The 18,897-nt window shown below is 38.4% G+C and overlaps 1 protein-coding gene across 1 annotated transcript in view; it reads right to left on the bottom strand.

Moving 5' to 3' along the window:
- The window catches only part of LOC115632888, a 120,594-nt gene that overhangs the window by 59,959 nt on the left and 41,738 nt on the right, over window positions 1–18,897 (bottom strand). Inside the window, exon 2 of the mRNA XM_030530169.1 lies at window positions 14,781–14,802. The gene's annotated coding sequence lies outside the window, so the exon portion shown is untranslated. The remainder of the gene's footprint in view (window positions 1–14,780; window positions 14,803–18,897) is intronic.

Raw genomic sequence — 18,897 nt, 5'->3', positions numbered from 1 at the left:
AAGTTATGCCTAAAGAAGTGACAGACTTTTTCGTCACAAGTCTAAGCAAATCTAAACATATTCTCACACATTCAATACCACTCTACACTATGTCTGATTTAGATAAGCAAAATGCATCTTTTTCACTTTCGTGTAGCACCTTTCACTTGCCAGAACACATCGGTAAGATAGTTGTCATAGTTTCGCTTTCTTCCGCTCAACTCAATCGCAATTCATGGGTTAAAGTGTAGGAGAGGAAACGAAAGGAGCATGGAGGTGACACTTACTTTCAATTTTTCTTCTTGACTGACAGCATTCATGTCGCCTTACAATCGACCTCTCTACTCTACGCCAGTCTACTGTGGTTGGCCGTTTATGTTGCCGACTGTGGCGCATGTAGGCAATATTTTAAGTTTATTGCCACAACCACGCGAAATCTGTTGCAGCAACGTGATGCAAAACAGCTTCAGTTTTAGCTTTGGGTTTAGCTTCAGTTTCACTGCCACAGCCTAAACTAACCGATCCGCAGGCGAAAACTGTGAAGAATAGCAAAAATATTTTCCACAGTCACAATTTTCTGAACTCTTGCCCTTTATGTCGGGCATTTATGCCGCAGGCGTCTGCAGTCGCGATCATACCACTATTGGAGCCGAAGCTCGAGCTGCAGCTCAACTTGCCCCTGCATACCTGCCACCCGCCTCCTTCCTCCTGCAATTTGAAATACTGCAGCGGCCGCAGAAAGTGCAACATGATCAGCGCTGCTGCGGCCCGATGATCGCAGCTTCGATTTGTATCGCTTTGCATCGCAGCGAATTTTTAGCCACCGCCATCACCGGTGTGCGCCGCCGCTTTCATTTAACAAAATCATTGTGGTGCTTATGGTGGTGGCGGTGCATGTCTTGTGTCTTGCCGCTTTCCTTTGGCACAAGTGGTCTGTTTTATGCCGCGTGCTATAGATTTGTAAGTCGCCAGTCGCCAACACAGAGGCCAAAGCGACTTCGACTTGCAGCGAAGTTTCAATATTTCATAACGCGTAGCTGAAAGTCAGGCCCGCTTCTGGACAACTATGCGCCCGGGGCAATGAAAAAAGTTATTCTATTTAAATAAATGAACCATTTCGATGTAAGTGTATAATTGAAATGTTTTTGGTTTTGAGATTGGCATGGAAAGAAAATGCAAAACTCAGAGAAAATAAAGCAAAACATGCTTAAAATTGTATTATAATATTAATTTCATATTAAATTTATACAAGCATGAAAGACTAAAACTTTAACCATATTTATTAAATTTAAATTTTTTGATTTTAATTAAAAATGTGATGAATTCGAATTCGAATTTTGTTTATTATATTTGAATTATAATTGTAAAACAATCATTGTTCAATCATCATCAAAAAGTAAAATTTAATTAAAATATTGCCATTATAAAATGTACATAATCAATAAGTTATCGAAATAAGACTAGTCGATATAAGAGATTAAATAAGTCAATAAAAATTAAAATAAAGTTGAATTTTACACCATATTCATTACATATTTTAACATTTAAATTTTGAATTAATTAAATCGCTATCACAATTTCGCTGAAGTTTTTAAAAGAGATAAAACAAATTAGATATTACTTCTTTTAAAGTTCCAATACTCAAAGAATTCCATTCTTTAATAAGTAAGCCTAACTAAAATATTCAAAAAATGTTCATTATTGTACTTTTTTTAATCTAAATAGAAAATATTCAATAGTTCCTCAGGCCTTTATACTTATATTTGATATATTCACCGATACTGACTAAGAGGAATTTAAGGAACAGCACTGAAGCTGGTGTTTAAATATGTGTGTGTGAGTTTAGGGATTTAGGCCTCCAAATATAGAAATGCCACCCTGTAGTGCCAGTCTGATGCCAATTCCTATTGAACATGCATTTGCTGTCGGTTGGTGTTCGGCTCAACGGATTCGACCTACAGCAGCAGAAAGCCTTCGATCTGACTTGGTTATGTTACGTGCGGTTTTGGCCAACATGCACGGCTTGGCTTTCGTTTGCAGCGAACCAAAAGCGAAAGTCATAAAAGTTGCTGGCGCATTATTTTTTTTGTTTGTTATTTTTGTCATACTTGTACACAAATAAGTATCATTCGAGACTTCCACGGCATTTTATTATTATTTACAAGACCAGTGAGAATACATTTAAAACAATAGACGGCCATTTGGAATGGGCACATAAAATCAAATCGCGCCGCTCTTCTCCGTATACAATGATGAGCACCGAAATTTTATGACATCTTCGACTCACGCGAAAGGAAATTATTGGCTGGCCATCGTAAAAAACCAACGATATTTGTTGAAATTTTTATTAGCTCTTGGCTTTTTTGGCATCCGATCGAAATCGCGCATGACAGATGGCCTGGAGCTGGACATGGGCGCAACCAAATCGAGTTTGGTCCAATTTTATGGTCCGTAATATTTCTAAAATGTTTATAAATTGAGGAGGAACAAAGGAAATCCATTTATTTATTAGTTTATTTGGCATATAAGCGTGGTTTTACGACCAGCTTTGCTGACTAATGCGCACAAGTGTATGCAAAAATGTAAATTGTGGATTTTATTAAATTGAAATCATGTTCATGTAGAACAAGAAAACCCAACTGATTTATGTATGCGAAAAGGGGCTAATTAATTGGAATGCAAATTTTTAAATAAACATAAAACACAAACTGTAGAATATTGTGCAAGCCTGCCATGGCATTTAGTAGGTATGATTTTATTTCGTATTTTACGGGCATTCCACGTTTTAAAAGCGCCACACTGGGTATACCTCTTTCATTTTAAAGCCGGATATACCCATTTTTTTTATGAGAATCGCTGTCAGGGACAAATAAACTGGTGTAAAAGAAACTATTTAAAGTAGCAGGAGTATAAAAACGACGCTTTTTACTCATTTATTAGTTCTCTTTCGAGTCACAAAACAAACAATGAATTTGCTAAGCCGTAGTCATTATTGTTTTGATTTCAGCGCGAATATACCCACCTTTTTATGAGAGGAGATTTCAGTGACCAAGAAGCTGGTGTAAATAACTTATAGAGCGTAATAATTCTAATATGCTTAACAAATTCTTCATTTTAATTATCCCAGTCACAGTAAAATAAATAAAAGTCTCGACAGTGAACTTTGTGTTTCTGTTTAAGCTAATTCTTTTAAGATATCAGAATTATCATTATTTGTATTCCCTCTTAATATTTTTCATATCTTGTTTGTTTTAGAAATCATTCTGTTTAAGGACTTAATTAATAAAATTTTTCAATAGTGAACTTTTTATTAAATACTACCTTATTTTTAGTTTGTTTGCTTTTTGTAAGCACGCCTATTTTTAAACATGCGTCAATAGTTATTAAATTACTGAATTATTTTGACATATTGCTTCTTTAAACAAGAGAGAACGCTACAGTCGAGCAAGCCCGACAGTGTAATACCCTGTACCCAGGTAAACTTCCGTCACTGAGTTATATGCGCCCAAATCAGCAGCAAAAAGAGGAAGAAGAAGAGCGAACTTGTTGCTGCAGTTTGTGGGGGTTGTACTGGCGAGAATTTGTTTCGCTAATAACTTTTCTTAGAATTGACCGAATTGAATAAAATTTTATACAACAGTAGACAATTATATATAAATTATGTGTGCAAAGTTTGGTTTAGGTAGCATTTGAAATGTAGACGCTATTGACGAAATTCTGTAGCGGGGGGAGGGGGGGAAAATCCAAAAAAATAAAATAAACTCGTCCTTACTCGGACTTAGGAGAATCTGGATGCCAACTTTGGTTATTCTAGCTTTTATAGTTTCTGAGATCCTCGCGTTCATCCAGACGGACGGACAGACGGACAGACGGACGGACAGACGGACAGACGGACGGACATGTCTAGATCGATTTCTCTCGTCATGCTGATCAAGAATATATATACTTTATGGGGTCGGAGATGCTTCCTTCTGTATGTTACATACTTTGCACTAACCTAATATACCCTTTTTACCCTACGGGTACAGGGTATAAAAACATATATATTTCGCATTATTTCTTCATTTCAATACCATGAGGAAATTTAACATAGACTTTGTGTCATTTTTGTTATTTTCAATACTGAGAAAAGGGTTATTCGTTTTCTAAATAGTTCCTATTTGTTTTCTTTACTTTTTGATTTCCGCTTTGAAATTTAAGCATTCATCTTCTTTTATAATCTGTCTATGAAATGAACGAGATTTTATAATAGTTCTCCAGGTGTAACATGGAAAGTTGATTGTTTTAAAAACATTCTCTGGTTTTCCCTTGGAACTTTCTTTCAAATAAGGGGCTGCCTTGTTGGGATTCCTTTTCGGAAGTTGGTTTCTCATTTGCTTTCCTAAGCACAAAAACTAAGCATAGTCGTACAAAGTTGTCTATCTGCTTACTACATAGCCGCATTACAAACATTCCACAAGTAAAACAAAATCGTGCTGCAACATCTAATCACAAATAGAAAACAATATCTATGCTAATCTTAGTACAAGATCATTGACAATAAAATGAGCTTAGTAAAAGGACAAGCAAGGTAAGGAAAAAAAAATGGGAACAAGAACCTGTAACCTGCAGTCGCAACCGCCGCCTCGGCTCGACGAAACGAACAACAAAAGTACAAGCTGCAACAACAACAAGAACAACAGCAGCAATAATGAGCCGTAATGAGCAATTGGCCATGCAGGCGAATTTGCGGACTGATCCCAACAACAACAACAAAAACAAAACTGCCAAAAACTGCACAAAACCCAAAACCCAACCGCTCGCTCCTCGCAATTAGTCGAATTTTGTGTGGACTGCGCGGCCAATTTTTTGTCGACAAATTAAAACAAAAACACACGAAATTAAACAAACATTGAGATTTATATGCGACCGGCAATCGAACTCCAAGTAGGTGGCGTTCGAGTCGCTGTCGGGCGCGTGTGTTGTCTGTGGGTGTGCGGGTGCGGAAGCGGCGGAGGGGGAGGGGGAGGGGGTGGGTTCAGGCCAAGCCAAGCCGGGGCTGGCCAGGCTGCTGACGCCGACGTTGCCGCCACCGACGCCAGCGCCGCCACATAGCTTTAAAAGCCAAATTGCGGAAAATTACAAGAAAATCGTGCAACTCTTGTTTACTCAAAAAGGCATGAAAATCCGAATGTGTTGCGACGGCAACGACGGCTGAATTGCACAAAAGCCAACAACAACAAAAAAGTGCAAGGAATAGTCAAGAAAACAGAAAACGAACAAAACATTAGAAACATTGAGGAGCTGCACAAGAAATCCACGCAGTTCGGTGGCTTTCCAACGGTTTCAACAAATTTAAACGTTACATGCGAGTAGATCTCGACGCGATCATCGATATTCGTCGCTTGGCAAGTTGCTCACAGCGATTGCTCGTGCAATTTTCCAAATGTGGCTTCCTTCGCACAGTGGCACACACACAATGATAAAATTACACGAAATGTGAAATACCATTCTGCAAACTATGGAACTTCTGCATGACTGTTTCCTTGAAAAAATAAAATAGCCAAAAAATCAAATAAGCCCATTCAAAGTATTTGTGGGATATTAGCATGTTGAGTTTACTCCGATAACAAAAAATATTACAACGTTTTGGAACTCAAAAAGTCGATTTTAAATGAGTGGAATCAACGAGAGCCATTTTTACTTTAAACGCTCATAACTATGAATAAAATAATTTTTGCGCATGGAAAGACCCAAGATCGGCATATTAATTATATAAAATTGTAAGGTGCAAAAATTACTTTATATTTTTAAGCAAAAAATACTAATATGTTTTATCATTATTTGTCATATGCTACTGTATCGCATATAGGAAAAATCTGAGCTTTCTTCACAATCTTATCTCAAATAAGGAAAGCCTATACCCTATATAGCTAAATTATTTTTATTTACAAAGGACAAAGGCGTGATGAGGTTTGAAAATCAAAAGTTTGAATCGTTTTATAATTATGGTAAGTACAGTACTTTACTATATAAACGGGACATGTAAATGAAAATATGGCTGACAGGTTTAAAAACGAATAGTTGGATTTATGGTGAAGTTGGTTTTTCCCATTTTTACTTTTGCTGGATGATATATTGTAATATGAACATACTATAGTTGGAAACACAGAGTGAAGACATTTATTAAACACAGAAAATTAAAGCGAATGTTTGTCTCGTGTATTGTTTTCAGCATCCGTGTGTAATAAATACTGTACTATATATGTATATAGCCCAGCTTGGGAGCTATTCGGACTTGTTAAAATTTTACAGATAAGTACTATGAATCGATTTAATATACAATAAAGAGCTAAGGTAGTATTAATGCAGAAAAACCCCGATTTTACCACTCAATATTGTTATCTTTTGATACAAAGCAAAAAAAAAAAAAAAAACTATTGCAATGGTTAGCCCAAAGTTGAAAGTAAGCTCTTTCTTTAAGTTTGGAAAAGATAACGTTTACTTGGTCTTAAAAAATTATCAAATTATCTGCTAGTGGAATGCAAACACAAAAAATTTGTTGATAGCTCATTTTTAAGATGTTATTTAAAAGCCTATAGATCAATAGATAATATTAGTAATGTGACTCTCATATAGGAAATAGGAATTTGAAATAAATAATAAAAACGAAACGATTTTACATGATGACTTTACAAATAGAAACCATAAATTCAATATAAATATGAGAAGATGTTTAAATCAACAATTTTAAATTGAAACTAAAGTAAATTAAATTGAAACTTCAATTTTAAAGATGTACAAATCAACAATTTCAAATTGATTGGACTTATTCTAGGAATTCTAATCCAAGGCGGAATTTCAACCAACTTACCACAATTTATATTAACTATGTAATTAAGATATATTAATTATAGGAGTTGGGTAAGTTTGTGTATATGTATGCTATTATTGCTTATATAAGTTTTTGTTTTAGAAGAAGAGTAAACCTTATTTCGGATATTATATGTATAATCAAGCGTTCCATATACTGTCACATTTCTGACACCATCAATGGCAGAAAAAAAGAAAAAAAAGTAAACTTTTTTTTAGCTTTGCAAAACCAACTGTAGACCACTGTGCGGTTTGGCGAGGCACCCACACAGCGCAGTCGCAGCGACGGAGCAAAGTTGACTGCGGCCGTCACCGAGGGGCATTTTGGTTGTGGCAGTGAATGACGTAACTCTGCAACTCCTTGCCCTCAGGTGTTGGCCACTGCGACTGACTGTGTGTTTGTGTATTGTTGTTGTTGCTGTTGCTGCTTTTCACTTTCCGGCTGCCAATTGGCCAACGTCGCGTCGCCGGCAATCGTCGAACAAAGTCAGTCATTCAGTCATTTAGTGACGGTCGATTTTTTTCTTGGGGGAGGGGGGTTTTGTGATTACGATTTGTTTGCCGTTTGATTTTCGAGAATAAAACGACAACAAAAATAACTGCAACTGTCATTTTCGATACGCGCAACTCTTTTGTGGGGAGACCTGCTGGGCTTGCCACACCGCGACACAGAAAACATTTTCTTGGATTTTTCAGATTTTCCAGCTGTCTGTCTGTCGGTCTGTCTGTCTGTCTGTCTGTCTGTGTGTCTGTCTGTATCGATCGAAATTTTTGGCTGTCTGTGGCTTTTGAATTGCATTCGTCGCACCTTCAATTGCCTTCCCCGCCCCCTCCTTACCGCTTGATTCGCCGCGCTATTGAGTGTTAATTAAGCGTTTATTCAGCGTCCAGTGTCAAAGTTGCTTTTAAGCCGAAAATTAATGCTATTTTGTGTCGATTTTTCCATTGTTATCAATTGCTAGCTAGCTGGGTAGGAAGGTAGGTGTGCATTGCAAGACTCTGACTCTGACTCTGCCTCTGATTTCGATTTGGATTTGGATTTGAATTTCGGCAATACACGTAGCTGTGTAGTAGAGCTTGTGCCAATGGGGCCAGGCCAGGCCAGGGCAGACCAGGGCAGACCAGACCAGACCAGGGCAGTGCGCAACTTCATCATCGATCATTGTCGGTGGACTGTCAAATAAAAGTGCCAGCGGGCGGTTTGTTTGATACAAGCCTGATATGATTGAGTTGCGCATATTAGATGCTTGAATCATGCCGCAACGCTCACGAATTTGAATTTGGCTGACAAACAGCATTGGACAGAAGCGGCACTCTGCTAATGACAGAGGAAATGCCAAAGAATTACTGTTGCTGTATGAAACAAATTTACATACTCGTGGCATTTATCAGAAGCTAAAAGTTTTTTCTTTTAATCGTTTTTGACTTACAATTTCAATAGGTATGTCTGCATATTTGAATATTTAATAAGAGCCTATAATAATATTTTTGAGTTCAACGAGAGACTGTAGTAAAAGCACAGGTTTGCACGAAATTTAAGTTCCTTATGTTCCCAACAGCTTCAAGCTTAAATTGTGTTATTTATATGAAGAACACATAGATAAAGCCCATTTAATAATTAAAAAAAAAAAAAATGAAAAAGAATCAAGAGTGTGGAAGGGTGGACTTAATGTAGGGGCCTCTGATTCTGAAATGAGTAGATGGCTTGTGTTTTTATATCCTGCACCCAAAGTTGATCGTTTGTATTCCGCTGCTAGTAAGACATTTGTAAAATGTATGAGTGAATTAATTAACAATTAACAATTGAAGTGAGGTGTGGGAGAAGAATTCTTTATAACTAATGCGAACATATAGTATAACCGTCCTTTAAAGAAATCATGTGTATTCAGTCATTTTATTTTTACATCAACTTCAACTTCAATAAGCAAGCGTTGGACATATATTCAGCTATTTTCCCGTTTCTGTTTTAGAATTACTTTAGATGCGTGAATATATATAATTGACCATAAATAATGATAAATCATAGAGGTTCAGTAATTTTCTGAAGTTACATTTTAAAATGAAATTACACTATTCAATTTTTATAATTTTCAATTCAATTCAATTAAATTTCTGCACTTTTTTAAAAAACATTTTGAATGTACAAGTGAGGTGAAGATATCTTAATGTTAAGAGTACAGCAGGCAGCTTAGCCTCTTCTAATTAACTGAACAAAGTTAAACAACAATTGACAGTGTAAAACTGAAAAAATTATAAAAAAAATAAAAATCATAAAGCTTAGATTTTCAATTCAAATCCAACTGAATATTCTGGAAAGGAAGTGGCTAAGCAGAAGAAATAAATAAATTCCTTGTCACCTACCTACTTGTATGTTTTTTTTATCTTAAGAAAAATTGAAGCTGCATTTCGCAAACCCTTCCTCTTAAAGGGATTCTGTTATTGAGGTTCTGCTGAAGGAAATCGACAAAAGCTGTAAATTAAATATGTTAGCTACTTCCCCAAAATGCAATTAGCTTTAAGGACTTTCGTGCGTGCCATAAATGAATATGACTTTCAGTCAACTGTTCCATTTACCCGTCCATTTACTCTGGCCATAATAAATGCATATGGGTATCATAAAGATGTGAACCTTCAACAACTTTAAAGAGGAGGAATGCCAGCGGGCCATCTGAAATGGCGCGGCACCATAGGAAATGCAACGGTAAACTGTAAACATTATCAACGGCAAGGCTGCGTGTTAAAACGAAGCCACATCAGGCGACATGAGACATGCGACGTGCGACGAGCAACGTGCAACGACGTCGACAAACTGATAAGCATCGCTGCCACAATGGCACACACTCTGCCGCACCTGAGCAGCTGCTGGCTGCTGGGAGCTGGCTGCCTTGGCAACGGAAGCAGGCGCAGAAACAGAAACAGTCAATGTGCCAGTTAGGCACTCAGCGAGTGTGTGTGTGTGTGTGTGTGTGTGTGAAAGTGCGTAAGTGTGCGTGTGTGCGATGCGTTTGTGCAACAAACTGCAACACTTTCAAACAACTTTATCACGAACAAATCTGAGAGGCGAGTTACTAAACAACTGACTGACGGCCTGTCTGTTTCACTGACTGGCTGACTGCTTGACTGACTGACTAGCTAACTGGCTGACTGGCTGGCCTGATTGAAATGCGACGAGCGCGTCGACGTGCAGAGTGGGTGGCACTGCCAGTGGAAGGTTGCATGTCTGCCTGTCGGCCTGTCTGCCCCCTCCCCTCCCCAGCCCCACCAGCCCCTTGCCCAGTGCGTATGTATTAATTAGTGTCAAGTGTTGTCGCTTTGAGTTACGCGCCCGGGGAATCGGAGTGCGTGTCTCGTCGCGGATACAGAAGCTGGAGCTGGAGCTGGTGCTACTGCTGCTCCTGCTTCTCATTCCCCACCCCCCCCCCCCCCCCCCTCGTTTCCCCTCATATCCACACCTCTTCTTCTTTTAGCAGGCGCGATAATACAAAGCGATAGCGGCGGCCACTTGTTTGCACTGAACGTTGACGTTGACGTCGACTTCTTGCCGCTTCGTTGCAGCTGCACTGCGTAATCGATGATGACACGTTTTGCCTTTGCCTATGTACATTAAATACATATGTATGTATGTACATACATCTACATACTCGTATGTGTATACACTGGAGAAAAATGCTGGCTGTTCCCATTCAAGAGAACCTTAAAGCTTAACTTCCTAAGACTTACGGAACAATTGCATATTTTTTAGTTCCTTGAGTTTTTGCTTAATAGACCAATTAATTTTGTTATATTGAACAAGAACTTCTATGCACGTTATGGTTCCTTTTTGGTGTTTAAATGGAACAAAACAAACAGGTACAGTCGCAATCGAGTAAACGAATAAGAAAAGCCTTTGAAATGCCAAATCTTAGGATAAGTGCTTAGCTGAATCCTTCCTAGCCTCCAAAGCAGCCAAACTGCGCTTCTCTTTAGGGTCGATAGACCCCTTTTCAGATACCCCGACTTCTTACGAAACACCTGAAGAACAACTTATATTTCCAGCTCCATAAATTCTTCTACATTTTGACATTAGTCTTCATCAGAATATTTACCACATTTTTAATATAAATATGACATACATAATTCCGAAAGCAAAATTTCATCTTAAAGAACAAGTAAATCTACGAATAAATGTTCAAAAAATATAAGAATTGTTCCACGCTAGGAAAGAAGCGGTTGGGAATTATAAATGGCAAAACATAGTAAGTTCTTCATCGTCAAGGATTTTAACATCACTTCTAGGTATTATTTTTATTGATATTTGCTTTGTTTTTTTTTTTTTCTGTGTATACGTTCGTGTTGGTGTGCTGCTGCCTTTTGCTATTGGAAATTGCCGCCCAGAAGATGACAGGCGGATCGGCAATTGCTGGCCAGACTGGCATAGAGAGCTTTGGAAAATTTATAAACATACTATTTTTGCGCATCCAATTACATTTATGTGCTCGTAAACAAAAAATTCTGCACAGCCTGCTTGGCAGCGGCTGCAGCAGCACCAGAGACGGCAGTAATTATCAACAGGAGGCTGGTCCGTCGGCCCGACACATGTGCCCAGAGCGGCGGACATGCTGCTCCTCCATGTGGTCGGAGTTCTCTACGAGGACGGACGGAGGCTGGTTGGGGAAGAGGCAGCGGCATTGTTTGCCGTCAAGTGTTTTCTAGGTGCCCGCAACTCGGCGAAGCAGTTTCGTTTTTAGTTCCACAAGTCACAAAAACATTTCATAGTCTCATGAAGAATTCATGTTAATGCACCATTTGCTGTGCCATGGGGCGTATGCGTAATATGTGCAAAGACTCCTATGCAAGTGCTAAAAAATTAAAAACTGCGTTGCAACTCCAACTCTGGGCCTATTTTAGAATGACAAAAGCCGTCAGCGTGCTCGCCAAACTGTAATTCAACATTTTAATGACAAGTGATGTCAACATTAACTTGAAAATGAATTCAGGTGTGTATAATTGGAAATTTGAAGAAAAGTAAAATGCAATGCTAAGCAAAACCAAATAAGCTGAGAATTAAAAAAGAAAGCCTTCAAATTGATAGTAGGTGTTATTAGAGCAATATATTAACTATTGCATTGAAGAGTCTAAGCTGAGCAAAATAAATGAAGAATGCTGAATGAATGAACAGTTTTCTTTTCAAATAACTCATAACTATTATTTAACTTGAAATTTATTCCCATAATTTAACTTTTAAAATATTGAGACAATAAGAGCATTAATTAATAGATTATAAACGTGAACGTACGAGTACTATACTTGTAGTATTTATTCATTTTGAATGACCTGCCTTTGAATTGGCAGCTTTATTTCCCGAATATTTTGTATGAATTGAATGCATATTTTATTCTTGGTTAACCATTTGCACCTTAGTTGCTCCAAATATAAGTTCATGACCTTTTATCAGTGCAGACTTAGCCACTTATACTATTGACAATGTACATCAACAGTCCAAGATTCTGGGCTACTTTCTGATTCTAAATTGAATTCCCATCTTTACATCTCAACTATCGTAAATTTGTATTTTTTACAAAACGTTTAATTCAATGACCCCTGGACTAAGCCGCCACACAGCTTATGTGTTTGAAGACCTTAGTATATGTTTTAGAGCTTTTTTTACTTAGGTGATGCATGAAAAGTGTTCTTATTACAATAAACAACAATTTTATTTTACATAATATCAATATTGTCTGACTCCTTTTTTTTGTTATTGTTCATGCAGGTTGTTGTTTTTTTTTTTTTTTAAATAATTTCTGCTGCACATTTGAATTAAAATTTGCAGCATACTTCACATTTTATTGACAAAAAGAAATGGAACTAAATTTTCATGAACGGCACGAACGCCATCTGTCCACTACAGGAAATTGGCAGCTTCCCTCCGAACCGCTACCATCGTCGTTTCCTCTATCCCTTTCAGAGAGAGAGAAAGATAGGGAGAGAGAGAAAGAGAGATGGCGATCATCTATAGAGGACTTAAGCCCCTTAAGCCAGCTGTCGAAAGAGGTGGGTAAAGCTACATTGGCACAAATCTATTGTTATCCTATCATATATATATATATATATATATATCATATATTTGTTTAATTATTTATAAACCTCCTTCATGGCTTCATTAGAAATTTCAGTTTTCTAACTTGTTTGTTTAAAATTGTTATCGATATGATTGGAAAAGTTATACAGTTTGGCGCAGTTTTTCAAACAATTTACAGTAGAGTTTAAATCGAATATTGACAAATTCAACATTTTTAAACACGCACTGTCGAGCAAACAAATTAATTTGAAGTTTAGCTGAAGCCAACTTTAGAACTAACAACTAAGTTTGACATTTCGAATCCTTGGGTCAGGTGAAACAAATCTGATAGAATCAACAACATGAATTGATTAAAATTGAAATGTATTCGTCATGGCATTTGAAGCAGTAAGACGCAATACCGTTGGCGCAATCTCCCTCTGCTTTCAACGATCTCTCACATGTGAGATCGCCCGCTAAGCCACAAGACACACCAAGAAGTAGAAAGAAAAAAAATAAAATATAAAAACCCTGACCGACCGCAATGAAAATTGCACCATTGATTGGTTTTTGCACGGAGACGGAGACGGATACGGAGACGGACACGGATGGTCGTAAAGCGCCTCCAAAAACAGAATTATGTCGATCTGGGCGAGGAACATCAAATGTTCGAACTGCCGGCGATTGGCGATTGGCGATGTTGGGCGTTTGGTGTGAAAAATTGTTTTTGCTTAGTTGTTGCCACGCCGGTTGCGGCATCAGCTGCAACTTTTTGTTTCTGCGCTGCGGGCTCGTGCAGCAATGCGGGAGAATTATGTGGCACCTCCATAATGCTGTTCCAGTAATAATCATAATAATAACATACCTCGATATGCAAGCGTATGCACGATATACACGTATGGCAGTTTTATGTTTTCTAGACCATGATCTTGTTGTTGTTGTTAGTTGCTTGGCTGTTGCCAGTGCAGGTTGTGGCCAAGGCCTGAACAATTAAAATGCCGCTTGAAACATGTTTTCAAACTTGCAGCAACCATAATTGTTAATTAATATAAGTATCTATCAAATGATTTTCTTCTGGCTGGCATTAATTTGATATATTATATTTTTGTTGTTGCCCCCTCTTACACGTTGTTGTCAGTTAATAATCAATTATGGGTTGTCATTGACCTCCAAAACTGGTAGACGAGCTATCGGTCTTTCTTTACATCCACACCCAGGCCTAATAGCTCAGCAATTACCTTATTTTAAAGCCGCTTAACTCTTATTTTCTTCTATTTATGAAATCATAATTTGATATTTCAACATAGTTGTCAATCAAAGCGATTTCTATTGTTGCTGTTCCCTCGCACGTTACTTCCCTAATAAGACATTCATTCATCTTTTCATAGTTTTTTTTTTTTTTAAGTTTAACTACCTCCGAGATACGGATGCTTGGGTGTGTGTTTTTGTATCTTAACGGGGCGTTGTTGGTAGCCCTTTGGCTGATGTTTTTGTTTTTTGCTTTTTGTGTTTCTGTTGCCACTTTTGCTTTGTTGTTGTTGCTGTTAATTTTATCATTATGTTTATTTTGTTGGCGTGGCTGCTGCTGTTTCTGCTGCTGGAGTTGCCAACAAAGTCGCTGCCGTTTGGAATGATGATGATGGCCCGCTTTGAAACACGCCAAACATCGTTTTGACAGCGTCAGTTTGCGGCTTTAAACAACCCACGCACTTGTCAAAATACTAGATTCGTCGTTTATGATGTCTTCTACCCAACTACCTGCTTATGCAGGTTGATAATTTTGTTTGGGTTTGGTTTGGCGTTTGAAAGCCGCTTTGTGCCTCTCAATGCGCACCATTCTTTAAATGGGGAGCTTATTTACTTAAATATTACCTGCTGGTGTGGGTACATTATACATACATACTATACATACCTCATAAATACACGAACGAGTTCTGAAAAAACAAATAGTGGGAAAAGCAAACGTTATTTACAATTTTGGCATTAGGGGCAACGTATTTTAAATTTCTGAAGATCAAATTACAATACAAATTTAATGCACAATTTATTTAAATTGTACGAAAATGTAGGTGTACTATAATACCAGATTTCTTTTTTGGAGCTCTTCTCTGCTAAAACTATCGGATTGAATATTATTGTACGACGTTTCTGTCGGTGGAGAAACACAAAATTTGTACCAATTATGTGAGGATTACAATACATATGTCTCTACAACGGACCCTGAATCTCTTAAGCCTCGAATATCAAGCAAGCCATTTGTGAGACCGAACCAGAAACCGTCAACAAGTTTGGGAAAACTGACTTACCAGTGTTGCCAACAGGAATAAAATCGTGTTACATAAATAATGGGAACGTTTAATTTTCTTTTCTTATTTTTTCTTTTTAATTTTAGATGAAATTATTTGGACCACCCTATAAAAAAATGTACTCTTAAAAAACTTGTAATATGACTAATGATTTCATTTGAGTGAAATTTTATTGAAAGATATATTTCTTCTTTAAACTGTTAACTGCTTGATCCTATAACACAATTCGAGATATTATGCCTTGAACGATTTATTTCTTTAGGATACCATCGGCTGCTACGATAATTTCTTAATTAATAAGTTCATGAAAAATTACGTTCACTGCCTCATAGTCTGATAATGGAAACTTATAGTTTAGCTGGATCTTTTAGTATTTTTTAGTAACATTTTTATAATTTTGAAGACTTGACTCGACTTTGCTAATTTAAGTTTCTTCTTTAATACACAATTCCCTATTAGCTTTGTTAGTTGTGATGTTTCTTAAAAGAGCCTTTCTAGTTTTAGATTCACTTTTTGAATGAAGCTGTGATGTTTCTTAAAAGAGTTTGAGATTTATTTTTTGAATGAAGCTTTATCTTATAAAGAGATCGGCTGGAATGCTGTTTGTTGCACTGCTTTGCAATTCTTACTAGATTTTCTCGTTAGATTATTTAGAATTTGTGGCAAAAGTTTTCTTAAAAATAAGCTTTAATCATTCAAAAATGTTCGTTTGTAATGAAAGTGCGCATTCAAGTATGTATCTAGTTAATGCTGACTTCGAAAAGTGGATTTCTTTCGGATGCCAAAAATAATCCAAGTGCTAAGTAACTTGAAGTTTTGAAAAACGTACTTGGTTTATTGAAAAATGTCTCTGGTAAAAATCCATCGAAGCTTTAAAATGAAATCACCAATGATCCTCTACCACAACCTCCTTCCAAAACTGTCATTTTTCAATTCATACGATTATTAATTCGAGTAAAGGATTTTAATTGATAGCATCCTAGTATTCTTCGTTTGCTCTCCGAATATCAAAGGCATTGTAAGTAGACACAACTGTACCTGATTTTGTCAAAAGTGTTGCATACTTCAGGGCGTTCAAGCCCCATTATAATGAACATATACACAAATTTGAAGTGCAAGTCGCGACGATGACGCGACAATTCTACCACAACACGTTGCACCTACCCCCTATGGGCCCCTCCACTCCCCCCCGCCCACATCACAGCTCAGCCGAGTGGCCAAGGGAGATTCGTCGTCGTCTGTCTAGCCAAAGATTGCGTTAAATGCAGCTATTGTTGTTGCTGCTGTTGTTGTTGTTGTTGTTGTTGTTGTCTGCGCCCAGACCTGAGCTTGGGCAGCGCACAAGTCTCAAAGGCAAAAGACAATTGAGTCTGAGAGTGTAATTTGCAACTGCCTGAGACTGCCGCTGCCACCGCTGCCATCGCTGGTGACGATAATCATGACGATGACGATGTGGATGATGATGTTATGGCTTAAGACTCGGTCTCAGGCTTCGCAGACTCAGGATACCAAATAGCGGCAAACCCGGCAGGATGAAGTGTAGTCAGAGCCAGAGTGTAGAAGCGACTGTCGCCTAATGAGTGGGCAGGGCGGGGGCCGCTGGCAGGGGAACGTGCCAGTCATGACTTTGTCAGTGCACCGCTCCTCCTGCCCCGGCTGCCCCGCCTGCTTCGTCTTCTGCTGTTGCAGCCTGTCGGCGCGACATGTTTGTCGTTTTTGCCCGACTGCATTCTGTTGCCTGGAAATGCACTTTGGCTGCTCCTGCGCCTGGGCTTGGGCGACCAAAAAAACTTGCAACGACGATGATGACGACTACAACAACAACAACAACAAACACAACAGTAACAACAACAAAAGCGGCGCGGCAACAACAGCTTGACGAAATATTTTTGCACAGTAGCTGCCGTTTCTGCAGTTGGCGGCCGACATCGCCGTCGTCCTGTGGCATATCCAACAGGCGTTAATAATACTTTTTTTTCTCTACATAAAATGCAATGCATTTTCCCACTTTGTTGTTGTTGTTGTTGCTGCTGCTGCTGTTGCTGTGTTGCGTTTTTTTTTTCAAGTTTTTCCTTTTGGGCCTGCCTGGGATTTGTGTGTTTTTTTTCCGAAACTTTTTCATTTTGTGCAGTCAGTCAAATGTTGTGCAGCAGCCTCTACATCCCACTGCCCCGCCCCGCCCCCCTCTCCTCGCCTGACGCAACCGACGTCATTGAGAGTGCATTGACTGAAGTCTAGCAGCAAATAGCAAAGACCAACAAAAACAAAAAACACACAAAAAATAAACGACCAAAACCTGCCAAGTGTGTGTGTTGGTGTGTGTGTGTGTGTGTGTGTGAGAGAGAGAGAGAGTTAGGGCTGAGGGGGTGTCGGGGGAGGGAGAGAGACTGACTTGGCTTGGCTGGCTCGCTGCTCCTGCCAGACTGCACGGAGTTTCCTTTTGTTGATGTTGCAACATGCGTCGGCGTCAGCGACAACGACAGCGTCAGCGTCAACGTCGGCAGACGTCAGTCAGGCATCTCAGTCGCAGACACTATGAGTAGAAGGGGTGGGAGTGGGGTGGGGTGGGGTGAGGGTCGCAGTTGCAGTCACAGTTGCTGCAAGCGGCTCAAGTGTTCAAAAGTTCAGTAGCTGGGCTTTTTGTCTTACGGGAAACGTTTTAGGCTCTCTAGCCAGAAAGAATTGCCAACTCATGCTTGCCGCTGCTTTACAACTGTGTTCACACACATGATGTGTGTGTGTGTGTGTGTGTGTGTGTGTGTGTGTGTGTGTGTGTGTGTGTGTGTGCGTCCAAGCTATGCAAAGGTTTGCCATAATTAACGCTTAGCTTTGGCCCGACAGTTAAGTGTTATTAGTTTGAGCTTTTGTGCCCTGAACGCTGTATGTTTTTTTTGGCATTGTTTTTAGCCGCGATTGCAGTTGCATTCCGTCCGCCATTCCGTTCAAGTCAAAGTCGTTGCCCTTGGAAGGCGACGTCGCAGCTGATTTTTGTTTACTCTAGACGCTGTACACGCGAAAAAAAGGAGGCTGGTGTGAAAGTCTGTTCTAATTTATCGATGCAACAAGAATTATAAACAAACATTGAATAAATGTGATATTTTGTTGAAAAATAAAGTCACACTCTAAAACAATATTTGAGATTTGGGAAGCTTAGTTTTGAAAAGTGGGTTCTGAAGAATTGAGGGAGGGACAACAGCAACTGGACCGGAACTGAGTGGACTGGTGGAGGTACATTCCAAAAGTTTTAAAATTTAAATATTAATTTGCATTGCATGTTAGGTCCTGATTTAAAATCATTCGCAAGATATTTGGCCAAACCTTTTAAATTGATTACAGACGCTGTTATTTGTTCGCAAGAAATGAAATGTCGGACAACATCATTATCCCCCTTAATATGCATCTTGTTGTCACACAATCAGCATCTTGAAACCATTTTAATTAAATATTTCTTCTACTCTATTTAAGTACATATCAGACTAAGTTTACATTTACTATATGATTTTTTAATATGTATGCACAAATCTTATATTTGCATTTTGTGGTTAAATGCAATTCGTAAAATGACTTTTGCTGCTTGGTGCTTTATGTTATAATTGTTTTTTTAATATATTTTTTTTAAATTTTGCTACAAATCTTTTTCTATTTTTAACCTTTGGGTGATTGCGACTTAGCAGCCGTGCTTTGAGGAAGTTGGTAAGAAAAAACCTTTTTTTTTTAATTTTT

Source organism: Scaptodrosophila lebanonensis, unplaced genomic scaffold (genome assembly GCF_003285725.1).
Source record: "Scaptodrosophila lebanonensis strain 11010-0011.00,11010-0021.00 unplaced genomic scaffold, SlebRS2 tig00001415-arrow-pilon, whole genome shotgun sequence".
Taxonomy (NCBI): Eukaryota; Metazoa; Arthropoda; class Insecta; order Diptera; family Drosophilidae; genus Scaptodrosophila; species Scaptodrosophila lebanonensis.
The sequence above is the reverse complement of the archived record's forward strand: the minus strand, read 5'-3'. Positions and strand labels throughout refer to the sequence as shown.